The sequence below is a fragment of the Pogona vitticeps genome, chromosome 4 (assembly GCF_051106095.1).
Source record: "Pogona vitticeps strain Pit_001003342236 chromosome 4, PviZW2.1, whole genome shotgun sequence".
NCBI classification, from domain to species: domain Eukaryota; kingdom Metazoa; phylum Chordata; class Lepidosauria; order Squamata; family Agamidae; genus Pogona; species Pogona vitticeps.
In genome coordinates this window covers 93,098,590-93,114,712 of record NC_135786.1, presented here as the reverse complement: position 1 = coordinate 93,114,712, position 16,123 = coordinate 93,098,590, and the positions used below count along the sequence as shown (strand labels likewise).

The 16,123-nt window shown below is 41.0% G+C and overlaps 1 long non-coding RNA gene across 1 annotated transcript in view; it reads right to left on the bottom strand.

The window, feature by feature from the left end:
- Positions 1-1,469: 1,469 nt before the first annotated feature.
- LOC144588638 (uncharacterized) overlaps positions 1,470-16,123 on the bottom strand; it is a 43,588-nt gene continuing 28,934 nt past the window's right edge. Inside the window, exon 2 of the long non-coding RNA XR_013544274.1 lies at positions 1,470-2,846. This is a non-coding gene — a long non-coding RNA (uncharacterized LOC144588638). The remainder of the gene's footprint in view (positions 2,847-16,123) is intronic.

The following is a 16,123-nucleotide window of genomic DNA, read 5'->3' as shown; positions in this document are numbered from 1 at the left end:
AACTTCCATACAAAACTACTGGAAAAAACATAATTTGACTGTGCAGACCTTAGTTGGCAAGGTGACGTCTCTGCTTTTTAAGATGCTGTCTAGGTTTGTCATCGCTTTCCTCCCAAGAAGCAGGCTTCTTTTAATTTCGTGGCTGCTGTCATCATCCGCGGTGATCATGGAGCCCAAGAAAGTAACATTTGTCACCGCCTCCATATCTTCCCTTTCTATTTGCCAGGAGGTGATGGGACCAGTGGCCATGATCTTAGCTTTTTTGATGTTGAGCTTCAGACCATTTTTTGTGCTCTCCTCTTCCATCCTCATTAAGAGGTCCTTTAATTCCTCCTCACTTTCTGCCATCAGAGTGGTGGTATCTGCATATCTGAGGTTGTTGATATTTCTTTTGGCAATCTTAATTCCAGCTTGGGATTCCTACAGTCCTGCCTTTTGAATGATGTATTCTGCATATAAGTTAAATAAGTTAAATAAGCAGGGAGACAACATACAGCCTTGTCGTACTCCTTTCCCAATTTTGAACCAATCAGTTGTTCCATACCCAGTTCTAACTGTTGCTTTCTGTCCCACATATAGATTTCTCAGGAGATGGATAAGGTGGTGAGGCACTCCCATTTCTTTAAGAATTTTCCATAGTTTGCTGTGGTCCACACAAGTGATGGGAGCTGATGTAGGACAAACAGGTCCAAGTCAAAGGCTTTCGCGTAGTCAATGAAGCAGAAGTAGATGTTTTTATGGAACTCTCTGGCTTCCTCCATAATCCAGCATATGTTAGCAATTTGGTCTCTAGTCCCTCTGCCCCTCCGAAATCCAGCTTGTATTTCTGGGAGTTCTCTGTCCACATACTGCTGAAGTCTACTGTGAGACCAGAAGTGAGAGAGAGACCCATTTCACGAGAGTGCCGTCCCTCCCACCAATCATTGAGAAAGAAAGTCAGACCTCGCCGGTTCCCCCACCGAGGAAGACAAGATCACTCAGACCAGACCCGGGTTACCTAGAGAAGGGTTTAAATGGACTAACAGTTAAAAAGACCAGGACTCTCTTAGCAGGTGTGGGAGAAAAAGGGTGGGAAGTACTGGAGGTGGGGTTGGGAGATATAAAAGGAGGAGAAGGGGAGATATTGGGAATGGATTTGGATAGAAGACCCTTGGATGGGGCAAGTGGAAAAGCTAAGGGTTCCAAAGAAAAAAGCGGATGCATGAGAAAGTGACCAAGGAGTGGCGGAAGAAGTTAAGGGAAGAGATGGAGAAGGTTGAGAGGGAATGGAGAGAGAGGCTGAAATGGAATGGAATGCTGTTGTTGTTGTGGCCCCATGGACCAGAGCATGCCAGGCCCTCCTGTCTTCCACTGCTTCCCTCAGTTTGGTTGAATTCATGTTGGTAGCTTTGGTCACACTGTCCAGTCATCTTGTCCTCTGTCGTCCCCTTCTCCTCTTGCCTTCACACTTTCCTAACATCAGGGTCTTATACAGGGAGTCTTCTCTTCTCATGAGATGGCCAAAAGGATTGGAGCCTCAGCTTCAGGATCTGTCCTGTAATGATCTTTGAATATGTTATTTATGCTAAAGCTTAAGCAATATAAGCTGATTCTATTAAACTCTATTTTTCTAATATAAATTAATTATAAAAATTCTTAGAAAGGTCTGGTCTCTTGAACAGCAGGATCTGGCTAAATCCAGGGAGTGGAGATGGCCACAAACTAGCTATCTATAAGAGTCCTACCTAACTGAGCTGTTGTGAGTTCTAAGGAATCACAAAGCCCATGTATCAGTACTTGCAAAGTACTGGGTAAAAGTAAAGTGTTCTTTTAAGGTCAGACTTGTTCAGGGGGCTTATACTATGCACTGCTGAGGTCTTGGGACTCTCAGCGCAAGGGTGGTAGGTAAGTGGCCTGTCAAACTCTCTGATTGAGTGCTAAGCACTCCTTAGGGAGGCTGGGGCACTGCACATACAAATAAACAACAGCATCAGGGGTTCATAGAACTGAGCATTTGCCAACGAGATATGCACATCATTTGCCATCAAAGACACATAGCATTTGACGTAGTCATGTCCGACTCTAGGGTGTGGTGCTCATCCCCGTTTCCAAACCGTAGAACCAGTGTTTGTCTGTAGGCAGTTTCTGTGGTCACGTGGCCAGCGCAACTAAGACACGGAATGCTGCTAACTTCCAACCAAGGTGGTACCTATTTATCTACTCGCATTTTTACATGCTTTCGAACTGCTACGTTGGCAGGAGCTGGGAAAAGCGATAGGAGCTGATCTAGGGCAAATGGGTAAATCTCAATACAGAAGAATAAATTGATACAAATCTGGTATCATAAACAGTAATATTTTTTTAAAAAAACATGGATTAACAGTTCAGTTTCTTTAGACCCTTTCTCTGATAGGTGGCTCTCCTTGAACAAAAATACTTCAAAGGCAGATTCCAAAAGAAACAACTGAACAAGAATATATAAAAAGCAATTCACCTCTGTCTCCTTTAGTTTGAACAGGGACAAAGTATTTTTGTCTCATTACCTATGTTAATTAGCTCATTTATGCAGGGTTATCTGTATTACCACCCCACTTCTGTTTGTGTTATGACAACTGTTTTCTCTCCTTTGAAATTTTTGCATTTCTTTTCCTTCTAAGCCTTCTCATTTCAGTCCTCCACCAATTACCAAACATTCAGAAAGCTAGGGATATAAATATTAGATTGTCTCTTCCTTGTGCTTGAGAATGAGAAATGTAACAAGAACAACAACAGCAACAGGAAGAACAACAACCCCTCACCTGTGAAATGGTATGACATCTTCTGGTCATTTTCTTGATAGGAGTCTATGTATTTTCCAGAATGTTTCCCTACAAGTTGCAAAAAAGAGAAAGCTCTATGAGAATTGCTACTATATTGCATGTACATTCAGAAATTAGAAGCATCAGATTGGTTGTTTGTGTCTTTTTGATCAATCATCTAATCCTTCTATATTTGACTTCTGTTGTTTTTTTTTCCAAAAGAGAAAACACAATAGTTTCTACAGATATTTTGTATACACTAAGAAAACAAGGACAAAAAAACTCATTCCTTATCTCATTCTTATACTGGAAACAAATAGCTGTCAGTTAGAGGCAATGGCTTCAAAATGATGTGAAGCCAAGTGTTGTTGTTTTTTTTAAGTGGAGTCAAAGCATTGCATCATGTATTTACTGTCCAGAAAATGGATGGGGACATTTGAAGACGATGGGGTTGTTTCACATGGGCTCTTTGCCAAGACAATTGCAGTGAGTCAATTGGCTTGATACTAAGATGGGCACATGTATTGCTTTTCAGTAGGGTGTAAGCACCCTGTTTTATGAATTAAATATTGAATATCAGCTTTTAACTCAACTTTTGGTGAATGAGTTTGGAATACTTCTCACAATATAAAAACCTACAATAACTCATGCTCTTATTACCTGATCATGAGATGCCTTTAACATTGTATAGAATCTCGCAATCAGTTTGACTTCAGGGCTTAAACCAAAATCTTTTCCACATGTTGGTTGGATCATGTTCTCCACAAACAATTCTCTTTTTCAGCTCTTGCTCTTTTTTTTTTTTAATGATTCCTCATGCCTGCTTGTCAAAACACATTAAAGCTAACATGCACTGCTGGGAACATACACATTTTCCACTGGTAGCATTTTGTTCTCCTTCATAATTAACAGCGGCTGCTGACTAACTTCCTCATAGCAAAAAAAATGGGAACCTTATCTGTGAGGGAGACAGATTCGTGTTAAAACATTCCACCTGGGATAGCCAAATAAGAAATGTGATTAAAGCATTAAAGATTTAGGTGGGAAGTTGGGATTACGTGGTGCTCTGTTGTGTATCTTTTCCCCAGCTGCTTTTTTTTCTTTCTGTTTTCTTTCATTTTGTTTTAAACCACAGCATCTTCAAGAGGCCATGCTTTTCAGGGAAGGACTGGCAAGTAAGGGCAACTGCTTAACACCTTATACTCTGGCCATTGTTTGTGTTCAGAATCATGTTGACCTTCCTCTCTCTCTCTCCTATGGGAAAAGATACTGTGATAGCTTCACTTCTTGTGGAGGTCAAAAGAAGTATGTGGATGGGGGGAGTGGGTAAGCAGCACTGAACTGGGTGTAGGGAGAGCAACCAAGAATTGGAAGGGCTTGAAAAGTTAAACAACGCTCCCCACTTTCGTCTTCAACTGAAGAGTCTAGCCTCCCAAAAGATACATGCAACTGTGTGTCACATGTCATGCATCTGCCTTTAAGGCTGACACTAAGGGATGAAAGGTGGAATTACAGTAAATACACAAGTGTTCAAACTTTAAATGGAACACACCAGACTTGAAGCGGCCTCTCAAAGTGCGAACATTTTGGCCATTAATTATTAATTGGAGCTGGCAGCTCATTTGAAAGTTTGAATCTAATGACAAGATTCCTGAGGAGATAAATACCGCGGCAGCCTTGTGTATCCAAAAGGCATCCTTGTGTTTGGTAAGTCTTTACTGGCAAACACACGCACGCACACACACACACAAATCCTACATATTTGCAAAAGCACAGCAAGAGGATCATGACATTCTGTTGCCTGAGAAGTACATCGATAAGGCTTGTTATCATTCTTTCTTACAATTGTTTCTCTCGCACACCAAACAGAAATGTGACTGTGCTTCTTCCCCAAATATGAGAGTTGGGCTTCATTTCTTTATGTTGTGACTGAAAAGAGGAAGACTCAGGGTAGGTTTCCTACAGGAATTCTACTAATTAAAAGAGCATTTAACTAGTAGCATTTAATTAGCAGAAGGTGACGGACTAGGACTCTGGAGAACAAAGTTTGAACCCCCGCTTGGCCATGGAAACTCACCAGAGGAGTGGAACTGATAAAAACCACTTCTTAATTATCACTATTAGTCCTCTCTCTCTCTCTCTCTCTCTCTCTCTCTCTCTCTTACATTAATAAATAAGCTCTTGCGTGTCTAAATGGGTACAAAATGATACTGTTGTTTGTGTTTTTATTTGTACTTAATCTTGTTGGAAGTTGCCTGCAGTCACCATTTTTGGAGAAAGGTGGGTTAGAAATCAAATAAATAAATAAATAAACTCCTTTCTGCCTCTCAGTGTCTACTGAAACAGCAGGAGTAGTCAAGCATGTGAAAGTGTCTAGGGAAAGAATGTGTTCAGCCTGGTGGGCCACTTGCGAAGAGCTGGTGTACCAAAGACAAATTAGCAGGACTTCTCTCCCCCACCCCCATCTTCTGGAGAACCTTGCAAGTGCAAAGTTGGATCAGGGAAGGCAGTTTGGAGGCGATCTCAGCACCATGTTGTGTTCCATTTGAGCCTTGCCTTTTGTCTGATCTGAGTTCATTAGGAGTAGAAGTGAGCACAACATACTAGCCCAGCTTTCATCACCAAAATACAGACTGAATATGCAGAGTAGAGAGTAGATTGTACCCACATTTCTATAAGATCTCCACCTATTCAGTTGCGGGAGATGTGTGTGCAAAAAACTGACTGTACTTCATCTCTGGCTTTGTTTGTTTTCCAACTACATGTCCCTTTTCATTTTTCTGTGGTGTCATTTTTTTTTTAAATTGCTGCTTAATGAGGCTCAACTCTTTCTGAGGGGCTCCTCATTTTCAACGCCTGTGCAATGGTCGTTTAAAACACAGTCCCCTCCATACTAATAGCACAGCCTATTGGATTTTGTTATTTATACTTTTTTTAAAGAGATAATTTAGCAAAATTCTTTGCATTTGGGACAAAACAAAATTTGACATCTCGACATTTCAGATGAAGCACAAGGTGAAACAGACCAATTTCCCTATACATTTTATATACCCTCACCTATACACACTTAAACATATACACATGCACACAAAGGAACAAGCTAAACTAAACCATCTGGCAAAGTCAGATTATATAGGTTGGTTTGTTGAAAGGCCACATCCTACTACTCCTTTCTCTCTTTTTTAAAGTGTGAATTCACATCCCTTCTTCTGTCTATGTAGCTGTGCCTCTTAAATAAAATATAGGAAATTTGTATGCAGAAGGGTAACTTTCCTCAGCAGGGATGTGCCTTTCCTCGCGAGAGCACATAGCTAGAATGCATCTCGATTCATTAGCACTATGTAGTTGGAACAAGATATTTTTATTCTCTGGTTAAAATTAGAGAAGGTTGAAAGTGTTGTCTAGCAGAATGGTATCCAAGGTATTGCCATAGGGATGAAAGGACTCCATTGGTCATCGAGTCTACTGCTTTAATGGAGAGGATGATTCCTTTATTTAAAGCTATAGGCAGGCTTTAATATTTGTACTCTCGGGGGGGGGGACAACAAATATTCTTTTTAAAAAATTCAGATGAGAAATACATGCATTCAGACAGCAGAGCTAGTAATAACAAGGAGGCAACAGAACTATGGTTTGTTAAAAAATAAAAACCAAAAATATTTGGATGATATTCTGGCAGCCTGGAAAAACAGAAAGGTCCTTCCTTGTTACTACTGTATATGAAGATTTCAGTTAGCCTACCTGAATAAAGCATTGTAAAGACAAGGCAGTGTAACCAAAAAAAAAAACCTTGTCAAAAACTGTGTCATCTCAGAAGACAAAAGAAATCAGGGCCTTTTAATGTAATCTAGCAGGTTCATGCTAACTTTCCTGATGGTTTGATTGCTTGAATTCCTTCCTTCCTTCTGCTGCCTTTGTTCTAACGAAGGGACTCAAGATAGCTCAAAAATGATTAAAAAAAAACACCAAGCCAAGTAAAACCACAATAGCTTAATGCATTAAAAACATATTTTCAGTATTAAAACAATTAGTTAAAACACTTAAAAACACCTTAAAACATTACCATTTTATCACCCTCTCTCCCAACACCACAGATTAAACTACCATTTTTATGAAACATACCAGAAGAAGGTGCTTAGATAGATAATAGTTTTAGAAAACGTGAGAAGGTTTAGCCTTTAAAAAAATTTAAGTCCCATATGAACAGTTGAGATGTACACTCTCTTTAGATAAATGTGCAGATTTCATGGGTATATAAGGTGATAAGGTGGTATATTCCATGCCTTTTGCCCTAGAAAGAAAATTATATTAGCCTGGCCATGCATTGGGCATTAATCTCTGGTTGGTTGGTTGGTTGGTTTTTTCCACAGCTAATCTCTTCTGTATATTAAAAGTTTTTCTTACAATGGATCAAAATGTGAATGGTTGCAACTGTAGAACATAATTCACTACAAACGGAGTGATTTGTCAACCTAAGAATCACAGAATATCCTTCCTAAATATACTCTTACCTCAAAAAAGCGCTAGTTGTGGTGGTTTACAGAGAAGGATTGTTTACTGACCCTTCAGGTTTGAATTTTGCACCCCTCAGTGCCCTCACAGTACAGTAGTTTAATATAACGGAATCATTTTAGCACATTTGCCATGGCTCCCAATTCAGCTGAAATTAAAGACCAAAAATCTAAAGTTTCAGCTGCTGTGCCACTTGGCTAGTTGCCTGGAACACAGATGAGATTTTAGGTGAATACAGACACCCATTTACCAAGCAGCAATATACCATAAAATCACTTGCTACTAAGATAATCATTTTTATTTTCATGAAGTAAACGGTGAGGAATAGCTGACCATAGTGGTACATAATTAGAAACTTGGAGCAGCAGGGAAGTGGTATGTTTTCCTCAGCATTTGAGAGAGGAATACAGATCAGGGATGGGATTTTTTTTTAATTGTGGGACTACAAATCCCATAATTCTCCATTCTGAGAGTATTACCTGACAGGCAGACACCTAAATGTGACTCACCTGAGAGAAAGGCTTCACCTACAAGACTTCAGGGTTGAGCTAGGCCTAGTTCCACCTCGCTTCCTGTTCAGAAATAAAAGTCCCAGCTAGTACTGGGACAGAACAGAAACGCCTCCGGTTGAGGTCTTTCTCCCAGGTGAGTTATGTTCAGGTGTCTGCCTGTCAGATGGAATTCCCAAATTGGAGAGTTCTGGGATTTGTGCTCCAAGAAATCCCATCCCTAATATAGATTGTGAATGCATTGAATTCCATATTCATTTACTTCCTCCTCTTTAGGCAAGCACTCATGGTACTTGCTTTCCCCCCTTTAACCTCATGACAGCCAAGCTGAGAGAAAATTATTAGCCCAAGGTAAGGCAGAGTGTTTCATAGCTGAGGAGGGTTTGAACTTGGATCTCCCACTTCTAGTTTGATAGGTTAACTATATCTTGTGTCACATTGGTTGCTTACAAAGTTTAGAACATTGCACTCAAAAGCAACTTGTTGTGCTTTTCATTGCCATGCTTTGCCTGGCTGACTCCTCCTCAGAAAAAGAGGGCCAGGAGGACGGAGGCCAACTGGAAGAGAAAGAGGCAGACACTCAGCTGATGGAGGAGAAGGAAAGCATGGCAGATTAAAGACCTTTCTGCCCCAGAGAGCACAAACAGCTCTGGGTGCTAGAGCAGAAGCAACAAGTAAGCAGGTACCCCCTGAGAAGGAAGGTGAAGAAGGAAAGGGCTCAGGCCAAGAGCTAGAGTGCTATATCACAGAGCTGCTTTGCTGGAACCATTAAGAGTTTCTTGTACTATTACTGTGCTTCACCCCAGCTTGTCCCTAACTTTGTTTATTGCTTGCTTCCCTTATACAGTGGTGCCTCGCATTACGACATTAATTCATTCCAGCGATATCGTGTTGAATGAAAATGTCGTAATGCAAAATTTAAAAAGCCCATAGAAATGCATTAAAACCCGATTAATGCATTCCTATGGGCTTGAAACTCACCGCGAAGATCCTCCATAGTGTGGCCATTTTCGGTGACCGTGCAGCAAGGAATCCATCCCAGAAAAGAGCGGGGAGCCATTTTTTAACCCGGTGGCCATTTTGAAACCGCCAATCAGCTGGCCGAAAATCATCTTTTTGCAAGAATCGGTTCCTGAAGCAGGATCATCGCAAAGCAGGATCATCGCAAAGCAAAATTCCCCCATTGAAACCATTGTAAAGTTCATCGTAATGCAATTTTGTGGTTAAATGGGGCGCTCATCTTGCGAGGCACCACTGTATGTGGCTTTCTAGACTAACTTGGCTCTTTGGACTAGGGATGTGCATTTGGATTTGAACACATTTGGAACTCACCAAAGCTTGCCACTGCACCACCTAACCCAGAATGTGGCAGCTCAGTGGAACTCCACTTTCTACCTGCTTGAAAGAGTGCTGAAGCCACAAAGGGCTCTCCACAATTTGGCACTGGAGACTTCCATTGGTGTGGCTGCTACTCCTCTGGGCAGAGAAGAATGTACCATTATGTATCTAGTGGTGTATGTCCTCCAAAGCTTTGAGAGGGCAACACAGGTCCTTAGTGAGGAGACAGCCATCCTTAGCCAGGTGATCCCAATGTTCCAGGGCTTGACTGGAATGATGGAAAGCATAATGAAAGGATGGGGGATTCTACAGAGAGAGAAAACAACATTTAGATGGATGGGGGATTATACAGAGATAAAACAACATTTATTTCTGGCCTGAAGTGATGGCCCTGGTCAGCAAGCTAAAAACTACAAGTTTGTCTCCTAGCGGAATAAGGAGGAATAGATTCTAGTAACCCTTTTGGACCCCCAAATTAAACAGCAGGCAATGGCTATTAAGGAGCAGTAGGAGTGGGCAATACCACCTGTCTTTTCATCACATGCAGCAGCAGGTAGAGAAGATCTGGCTAGCACGTGTATTAAATTCTAGCAGAGAGCAGGAACCAGCAATTTTCATAACACCTCAAAGAGCAGTACCAGCAGTTGTATTCCAGAGCCCAAGTCCCTCACCCCTGCAACAACAAGGGAAGCTTTCTGGGACACTGTCGTGACAAGCATGGTAGGGGGCTGTCCTCCAGAGGCCCCACCCCAGAGGAAGGACATAACAGAGTCAGAAAAAGTGGCATACATGCAGGAGTCTTGCAAGCCAAAAGAGGTTGATCCATTGCTTTCACTGGGCGGAGAAGGAGTCTCTCTGAGGAGGTCTGGCCAATGTGAAAATGAGACTGCTGTCTTGCCCATTAACTTGTGTGCCCAGTGAGAGAGTGCTCTGTTAGGCAAGGGATATTATCAGTCCACACTGCTCTTGGCTGGATCTGTAGAAAAATGTATATGCCTTAAGGTCAGTCTATAATGGCTGGGCTTCCCTGAAGTCCCCTTTAAGTAAGACAGAATGTCACACTCTGCTCACAGAACTTGGCATCTCATGCTTCAGTCTGCTGCCCTCTTTTTCTGTCTCTTTCAACTGCTACTCCAAGACTCTCCTCACTTACTCCACTGCGCTGGGCCCCATGCTTTTGGCATAGCTCCCACACACCACAAGCTATCTCCTGCTCCAATTTGCCTGTCAGTGATGCCAAGGGTTTTTGCCCACTCCCCAGTATATCCTGTCTTCTGCTTCCCTATTGCTGCTGGCATTTCCTGCTGGCATTTCCACTGTTCAGGGTTCAATCACTAAACCCATTACAATCATTTCCTGGCTCTTGGTGTACATTTGTTTTGTTTGGCACAGTCACTGGGAAGCTGTTAGAAGACACAGAGAAACCCTTTAATAATGTTTCCCCTGCTTGTGTTTTTTAAAGGGAAAATAATAACTACTGTATATAGTACCCATATTGGCTGAATGATGTTCTGAATACTTGGAAATTTCAAATTTTTAGAATTCCAAATACTAAGGGTTTTAATTCTGAATTCCAAATCTGAATTCTGAATCTGAAATGTGGTTCTAGTACACATCCCTGCTTGACCTTGTTATATTTCTTTCACCCTCCCTGTAATGTAAAATGGGCTGGCTTTTGATAACTCGGCAGTTCACCTTGTTGTTTTCTTTTTAAGCTTAATTGGCCTTGACAGGGATACTGCTGGCAGAGTGCCGGGTTAAAACACAACTCTCATTCTTCCTTGGTATCCAGGTTGTCATTATCACTGACATTCTTCTGAGTGTGCAAGTGTTTTATTTTGTTGTGTGTTATTTAACATGCTGCATTACTGCTTCCAACATGCTGCCAAAATACAGGGACATACTCTCCCGTTTCTCTTACAGGCTGATTCTGATACTGCATTTTGTTTATAAAAATGTTTATTAAAAGGTAATAAAGAACAAAAGCAAGGAATAATTTCCTTGACAGTTCGGGTTGATACAGAATGGTGCAAAACCTCTCAAAATACTTCTAGAAATGCCTTAAAATGACCTCTAAAACTAACTCTTGAAACTGTTTTCATAAGACTTAAGTAATATAGGTGTCACTCATTATGCTTGAAAAGTAATTTTATAACAAGTAGTTATAATGCTTATAACACAAAAATAATTAATTACATGTAACTATGTTATTGATAACTAATTACTCCCAAGCATTCCTCTCTACCAAATGGTTTCACGTACACTGTGGTAAGTTCCGTAAGTAATCACATGTGTACTCATGCATATTGTGTTACAAAACTAATGTAATCAGTATGAAAATGTGAACACAGTTACAGTAGATTATTCTGGTTGATCTAGCTTTTTTTTCTGAAAGGTTTTCCCTTCCAAAGGCAAAATCTGATTGCTAATCCTCACTAGAGTACATTCACTTAATCTATGGGATTTAATAAATCCCATTGATTCTATGGCATTACTAGACTGTCAGAATTAGCCCAGAATTACAACTGCACTTCAGACAGAGATACAACTAAATCTAACTTCATATAGTGGCCCATCTAAATGACTGGATTACTCTATTATTTTTATATACACATGATGATGATGATGATGATGATGATGATGATGATGATGATGATGATGATGATGATGATGATAACTGCAGTGCTCAGCTTCCTGACATAGATCTGCGTCTTATGAAAATAAAAACAGCTTTATGTATTGCTTAGCAAATGTGCATTTAAGATGGATACATGAATTTGAACAACACAGAGTTTACTGTTTGGAAAGGTTTAATGTGCAAGATGGAGCAGCCTCTTCCCTTTTCTCCGAGCATCTCCTTCTTCTTTTCTTTGTGGCCCCCTCTTCAAATGTTTGTCTGTGGTGCCACGATTGGCCTGGGGTTATATACTGTGGAGCCAGCACTAAGACAAGAGGAGCCGATTGCCCTCAGAGGATGGGAGAATAAACAGAAAACGGCTTTAACAAGATGAAAACTGGCGAGAGCCCAAAGCTGACCATTCTCAAGCCTCATGCAATCCTTGCCGCAGCAGCTTAGTGCACTGCCTAAGATGTGGAAAATGGATTTGAAAAGCATATCTGCACATAATAAAGACAATTCTAAAAAGGCAGCTCCCTTATCGCTCCGACTCGACTGCGGTGCATTTGGGTAAAAATTGAATAATCCAGAGGACCCAAAGTAACCCTGCCGATTAAGATGGCATAAATACCTGTAAAAAATTTGACAAGCATCAAATCTCAAAGCTTATTGGTGCTGGTTTCGGCAAACCCTCTCAATAGAGGAGGAGGAGGATGACTTCCTGTTGGCCGGAAAAAAAGCAAGAGAAGATAAACAAGGCTAACAGGGCTGTGGCTGAACAAGATCCTCACTCCAGCTGGCAGCTGCTGTGACAAAGGATAGTTTAATTTTTTAAAAAGAGAAATGAATATAATGATATGCTGGAGCCAGACATGGGAAATGCTATCTTTTATTTGTTTTATTTATTTATATGCTGCCTTTCTCTCCATAGGTAACCCAAGGCGACTCCCAACAGCTAAAATACAAAATTTTAAAAACACTATATAAATATCACGTTTAAAAAATACAATTAAGCATATACTGGGACTACAGCTCCTGGAATTCACCAGCCAGCAATAGTTATAGTCTAAGAAATAATATTTCTTAGCTCTGACGGAAAAGATCTGTCATTGACGCACGTTATAATGATGCTTTGAATCCAGGAGCATCAACCTTCTGGTTTCCAAGCTCATTTTAAAAAGGCAAATTCTACCTTATAAAAGCACAATTAGAAAAATCCCTCACTCATCAGGGGCAGGGGCCTCAGATAGAATCAGTCTCCTATTTATTATGCTGCCTTTTCATCCCTCCCCAGAAAGATTAGGATCACACACCCCAGAAAGGCCACTGTTGGTTAATGACCCATGAGAATGGGTGGAGAAGGACTGCAGAAGTGGGATTATCCCTCACCCCCAGTCCTTTGTCCTTCTAAGACCAGGGGGAAGTGAAACCAACATGGAGGATACATGTATCAGGGATCTCCTAGCAACTCTCCTCAGTCTGAAGAAGCTACTTGGATGAGCAGTGAAACATGTCAACCTAACAAAAAAGTCCATTTGCCATGACCACCAGATAACCACATCTGGATGACTGAGAATATTCACAGACACAATCAGAAAACAAACACTAAAAGTGGTGATAGCATTGTAAGTTCCTTATGCATATCCATGGTGTAGGGATGGCTGAGATACAGTACATAGGTCTAGTTACCGCACCTGAAAAGAATTATGGAGGAGCTGGAAAAAGTGTAAAGAGAAAACAAGATAATCAGGAGGATGGGAGTAATTCTTCTACTAATAATAATTATGGGCCATCAAGTCAATTCTGACTTAAAGCAACCCTGTCCAGGGTTTTCTAAGTACTGTGTACTTGAAAAAAAAAATCCAGTGCCTTCCTTTGGGGATGTCCTGGGATTGTGCAGCTTGCACAAGGCTACATATGCTGGTTTTTCTCCTGGATGGCACAGTGGGAAATTGACTTCCCAACCTCTGGCTCAAACTCACTATTTAGGTAGTTATTATTCCCCAGTTAGGAAAGACTAATGTTTTGGGAGGTAATGAAAAAAAGGCTAAAAAAGTAGAACATGGGAAAACAAGGTAAGATTATTCACTGTATGTGAACATTTAGTTCTTTTCAGCTCACCCTGGAGAGCAACAGACAGCTACCAGTGAAGACCACCATCAGAAAATAGAATTGAAAGATTTATGCAGTGTCTGATGATGAAAACCTGCAGATTCAGCAGTGAAACATGACAGCCGTATATAAACGGACAAGTACCTACATTTAATGGTTGATTGGGGTGGGTTGGGGAGAATGTGAAACTGCAGATGTGGAAATAATAGAAAAGGAACATGAAGGAGGACACAAAGCAGCAGCAATTGATAAAAAGTCTGGTGATAAATAAGCACACAGTGACCAATAAGTCTTCAAAAAATGTCCAGCTGTATAACACAATTTAACCTCAGGCTAGGGAAAAAGGGAGGAGGAGGAGGAGGACATAAGGGAAATTAGATCTACCTGACCTGAGTGGAAGATAAACGTAAGGAAGGTTAAACTTGGCTGAGTGTGAAAGTGGGTGTCTTATAGTTATGTGGGCCCTGGTAGGTGCCCAACCTTACCTATCCCCAGTCTGGATCTTCACAGTATTACAGAGAAGACTTTGAGTGTAACCTGTATATAAACTGAACACTCCACACAATTTGAAGCACTTAAAAGGCTTGTTTCATGAGAGTTGTTCCATAGTCAAAACAAGCCAGTCTCTTTAAATTATGACATTTGACACAGGGAAATACTTGCTTCCCTGGTAACTTCATCTACTCCAGGGAGACAGCAAGTGGCACACGTTTCCTGGTCATCTTAAGAACAACAGCGGACCCTCCTATCTATAACCCTTTGCTGTACAGTTGTGCTTGATCAGCTCCTCAATTATTTACTTGCCAGCATCTTCAGCAAAGGAGATATTCTTGATTAGAAACAGCTGCAGAGAATGTCAGAGTTTCTCGATGAATAAATTGTTGTGATTCTGAGTGTCTGAGAATCTCCAAGTGTATTCAACTGTTACTTAAGCCAGTCAATTAACTATTTAGGTATCTATTATCTCCAGTACCTTATTTTAGGATACAGAATGGCTCAGATTAACAGTGATCCTAAACAAGAAGGTCTCCTTTTACATCCCATATGTTAAACCCTTTTGCAAAGGCTCTGGCTTATTTATGTGGCGTTGGTAAGTGGGTGATAGTAACTGAGTCAGCAAGCTTCATGGCTGAGGATAGATTTGAGCCTGAGTCTCCCTAGTCCTCACAAAAGTCTCTGTTCAGTTTTGCCTGTTTTCCCCTTATGGCTCAATACACAAAGGTTCTCTGTGAACATAGTCTGTTCTTAGACAGAAAGGTTTTTGTTTTGATTTGTTGCAGATTCAGTGAAAGGAAGAAAATAGGCAGCAAACTATTTACTAGAGAGCAATCCACCACACTGTGTCTCCAACTATGTAGTTAATCCGTGATTCCCAACCTTGGATTCCTGAGATTCTTGGACTAAAACTCCCAGAAGTCTTCACCACTAGCTGTGCTGGCCAGGATTTCTGGGAGTTGTAGTCTATGAAAAACTGGGGACCCAAGGTTGGGAACCACCGTGGTAAATCAATGACTGCTTTCTAATGTTAGCTTTTCAGTGGTGGCACCAGTGCAGCTGCCATTTCTTCACATATCACAGAACAGTGTGTATTGGTGCTTGGTTTTATATAAGGGGTGGATCTCCTCCTGATTTTAGTTTGAAATTTAGTTCTTTTGTCTTGTCACCTGCCAAAGGTTTATCCTCTTGGACAGCGCCTTCGAAATGTGGACTTAAATCTAGAATAGAACCACTGTCACCCCCTAGAAATCAGAATGATCAACCTTTATCAGCATAGAGGGAAGGAAGGTGGGCCGTGTGCTCCTCTCTGAAGAAGCCAGTCCTTCATTGCAAGGGCACTGTCTGAAAATATTTAAAGGGCTGTCCAGTTCAAATCTGATTTAAGATGAAAAGCCTGAAGAAGTTACAGCAGCGGCCTCAAAGTCACCCATCAGCACCAGAACAGCAGACACACAGATGATCCGGCCGTATTTTCTCCCACTATGATAAGAACTGCATTTCAATATAAGCAACAGAATTATGCCTACATTTACAATTACAGCTAAATACTAGCATATGCAGACACATGATGTTTTTGTCCTCTTCATTTTGTGCATTGAAAACCATTTCCTCTGTTTTCATGTACAAGTTGTCATCTGGATTAGACGGGAGAGCTGTTATGGGAGAAGTCTGCTCTTTCCACGAAGCCTGGGCCATATTATATGGAAGTTCAATAAGACAGGCAAGAATGTAAGAATATAAGAATAGTGGTGCCTCACTTA